Below are 4,354 nucleotides of genomic sequence, written 5' to 3'. Positions count from 1 at the left end.
CAAGACACTAAGTATAATAGCATTGACATCTGTGTCCTCATGGGTCATGACCAGAGAGGTAGTACACAGATTCTTTTGATATCATTATCTTTTATTTATTATGTATACAGTATATCAAGGACATTGGTACACTGGTAATTCTTGTATCAAGGTAAACTGCTACACGAAACTGCATTATGAACACCTGCATGAATCAGCCAATCATGTGGAAGCAGTGCAGTGCATAAAATCATGCAGATACAGCTCAAGAGCTTCAGTTAATGTTCAGGTCAGACATCAGAATGGGGGGAAATGTGATCTCGGTGACTTTAACCGTCGCATGGTGACATTTTAAGGTAGCAGTTTTAGATTTATTTTCCATTCTTTTATACATTATTTCTGTCATTCACTGATGCATGCCATTTTGTGACTGGAAAGATTTTTCACTCATAGTTTGACAACAAACTGATGACTGGTGATCGTTGGATATCTTTATATCAGCTGCAATTTTTATGTGTTATCCTTTATGCATCTCTTTGTGTTTCTGTGGTAACCTTGACACTTGCTGTGCAAAGGTTGCGTACAGGTCATGTGTAAAGAGCAAGCGAGTAGCATGATGGAAAAAAAAGGTTTCGACCACAGACGCTTAAGCACTGGTGTTTAAAAAGCTCTAGAAGTCATATGTAAAGAGATTAAAAGAAGTCACACGTATGTTTATGACCTACATATATCTGCGGTTCACTGTAGTGCACTGTATCCACCTTTAATATAATCCAGTTTGCAGTGAAGTGTTTTACCACATTAACATATTACTAATCTGGTAATGAGTGTAGACAACAGATTGACTGAGCACGTGATGCACAGGAAACAGCACATGCAGCAACTTGTACATCTGAACAGCAGCGTATTTGTGGTGTAACGACTGTTCAAATTGTTAACACATCTTAAAGGTGGGAGATTTCAAAATTGATAGAGCTAAAAAAAAAAAACTTTGCTTCCTGTGTGAAACACTACATGTGCTAAGAGAGAAATCTGAGAAATCTTGCTTAGTCAGATACAAACTAAACCAAAAAAAAAAAAAAAAAAAACCTCACTGTTCCGTTACATGTTCAAAACCTGAGAAGTTGTAGAGGTTGATCTGAAAACCTCTGCTTTTGCCTGTTGCAATTTACACTCACTATAGATTCCTGCGGTCTAACTAAGACACTTTAGGGTAAGTATGGTTACCCAACTCTGAACTGAACCATCATAGTACCATAATTTTACTGTAGTATGTCATTATAACTATGGCAAGTACACACTATATGGCCACAAGTATGTGGACACCAGACCATCACACCCATATGTGTTTCTTCCCCAAACTGTTGCCGTCAAATTTGGAAGCACACAATTGTATAGTATGTCTTTGTATGCTGTAGCATTACAATTTCCCCTATGGGTGTGATTGCTCAGGTGTCCACATACTTTTGGTCATAGTGTGCAATGAAAAGGCTTTTTTTAAACACTGCTGCCACTGAAGGTGTGAACTGTTGAAAAACTAATATAAAGCCAATTTTACCAGTAATAATTAAGTCATAATTACAAAAAACCTTAATATTTTGTGATACTGGGACATCATTCTCAAAAATCATCAATGAAATAATGTTTTTTGGTTTCATATATTGTGGAAATGGGCTTACACAAATTTAATACCTGACCTTTAGATGTATTAATTTGCTACAGTTTGGAGAAGGTTCGTTTATAATATTAATAAACATTTAAGGTAAACACAGATAACTGAACAGGAGTTGTTGATGTCTTACTGGTCTGCTACTCGGATTTTTTTTTTTTTCCACCCACTAGACACTGAACTGAGTATAATATGGCCCGTTATCTAAAATAAGTTTATGTAATGATTTGGAGGTGGGTGGAAGTGCGAAAAAACTAGCAAAACAAACAAAGTCAAGGCAAGAATCACAAAACAAGAGCAGGGAGCAAAACAAGAACACAGCATGAAGCATACAACGGGCAACAGCAACACTAGTCTAGCAAAAAACAACAGCCACTAAGCAATGAACACACAGAACACAAATACAGGAAACGAGTGGAACCATGAAAGAAGAACTGTCTGTAGTGGACGTGACAGTTTGACACCACGGTCAGTAGCCTAGACGTCATTTGATAATGAGTTACTATGCAATTTCTATTTTTGTGAAATGATTTACAAAATGAATTCTATTATGCTCAAAACAGACGAAAAGAAGAGAGTGATGTTAGAGTTTGTGGTACCGGTATCACCGGACGGTGAGCTATGGTTAAAGCACAACAAACATCTTAGAAGCTGAAGAACTTTCCCAAACAATCTTTTGTTTAATTTATACTTGGATTGGACAATGTATGATTAATCTTATCTACTTTTAGCTTCTCCTCCAAGGGCATTTTAGGGAAAAAATTCTGATAGAGTAAATAATCCACACGGCTGGCATTCATTACACCCTCGACTGTATTTCACATGGGCTTTCTCAATCACTGCTGATGACGTGTTACGGATGAGTGTGAAAAATTTCAGCCCAAATGGAGCTCAACTCTGGGTAATCACCTGACACGACATAGTCACTGATGGTCTGCATGAATCTACAGTCTGTGCTAGAAAGAAATCAGCCCCAGCATGACTTCTTGCTTCTTCAGACCATTCTGTATGTTTTCCTTATGACCACGGGTGGTGCTGATGCACTCGGTTCCACAAAAGTCCAAAATAGTCCAGCTTTTTAAATTTATTAACAGTAAATAATCTGAAGTGCATCCCAAAAATGACAAATTATATTGATTTTTTTACTGACTAGCCAATCTGCCATTACCTGGCATTGGAGAAATGACATCACTTTTACATTCAGCAGGTTTCTCCATCTTGTCAAAACAACTGGCATCGTTATTTGCTTTGGCATCATTGTGTTTTTGTAACAGTTTGCGATGATTTTTTCCCCCCACAAAAACAGTACCTTGTAATACTATCTTGTTTAGCCATGAATTTTGGCATGCTTGTGTTACTGAGCAGTACGGATGGGGCGGTGCAATAGGGCCCTTCGGGGCATGTCTATAACATGACTGACAAGAGAGATGAAAACACAACTGAGGAGTCCAGCACAATAAAACTCTGACCAGTCCACTTTTTAACTAATGCTCCATTTTCACAGAATGACTGTCAAGCTCCAGGGTGAAAGCAGAAACCACAGAGACTTACAGGTTAATGTAAACTGTTTCAGCAGATTCAAGGAGAAGGAAGTTTCCGCATTAAACACACAAAGAGGAAGTAAGAGGTTTTTAGAGCTTTGTCACTAGAAGGAATGAACAATGACTCTAATAATGTCTAACTTACAGTGATCTCTTGTATATGAAAGCATCAGTTCATAGACCCTGCGTATCATGGAGGCTTCATTTTTATTACTATTTATATAGAGCTCTGAGTCATGATCCTACTCTGTACTTCAGAGTTAATTAGCCTATACTATTACCTCAGTAGATTAGTATTGGCATGTTTTATACACCTCTTTCATGGGCACTTCCGTATAATTGATGGTTTTATGATCGGGGAACAATACACCTACATGTTCAATCTCAAGGCAATGCGCTTATTTATTAATGGTTCCTGAAGTAGGTTATGAGTGACAGACATGTAGGTGAGCATACTAGACTACACCACTCCTTCATTAATGTTAAACTGAACCCTGATCTAGAAAAGCGAAGCCTTCTTTCCTTTAAAGGTGGCTCAGCGATTTTCAAGTCATAACACATTTTGTAATTGTGTAATATTCTCCTCACATTCTGGCAGCTTCAATAAACTGTATTCAGTCTTTGTGGCACTCCTTAAAGGTGCAATAGTTGATTTTTTTAAAAATTCATAACATGTACAAATAACATGTAATTTTATAGACACTATACTCTATGGGCCACCATAGACCCTGGGGGGTGGGCTTCACGAACATGGGCGGGAATCATTCAACTATTAGTGACCTAATTTTGAAAAAAAGACTAATCTTACCTAATGCACCTTTAAAAGACAGAAGAAAAAAAAAATGAAGTGGACCACCATCATTCAACCAACCAGGACAAGGAGGCATCCTACTACACTCCTGGGCAAAAAAAAAAAAAGGCAAAATATTAAGCTTTTAATGGTCTTAACAACAAATCATTGGTCAGGAAATTAGCAAGAATAAAACAAATAGATAAAGTAAGTTAGTATTGGATAGCTTTTCCCTTTCCTTAAAAGTTTAAGCTTTGTGGGTAAACTTGCTCCTCAAAAGAGGTGTTTGTTTGAATTTTGGATTAAACAGCTAGCTTGACTAATTGTTTTTAACAAAATCACAGAATGTACCTTTAATTAATTCACTTCTTGTCC

At 37.2% G+C, this 4,354-nt stretch overlaps 1 protein-coding gene across 1 annotated transcript in view; it reads left to right on the top strand.

The window, feature by feature from the left end:
* The first annotated feature begins 320 nt into the window (after positions 1-320).
* Positions 321-4,354, top strand: part of lpar2a (lysophosphatidic acid receptor 2a) — an 18,872-nt gene continuing 14,838 nt past the window's right edge. Inside the window, exon 1 of the mRNA XM_053228306.1 lies at positions 321-335. The gene's annotated coding sequence lies outside the window, so the exon portion shown is untranslated. The remainder of the gene's footprint in view (positions 336-4,354) is intronic.

This window comes from Pangasianodon hypophthalmus, chromosome 23 (genome assembly GCF_027358585.1).
Source record: "Pangasianodon hypophthalmus isolate fPanHyp1 chromosome 23, fPanHyp1.pri, whole genome shotgun sequence".
Classification (NCBI taxonomy): Eukaryota; Metazoa; Chordata; class Actinopteri; order Siluriformes; family Pangasiidae; genus Pangasianodon; species Pangasianodon hypophthalmus.
Note: the sequence above shows the minus strand (reverse complement) of the source record. Positions and strands in the feature narration are given on the sequence as shown.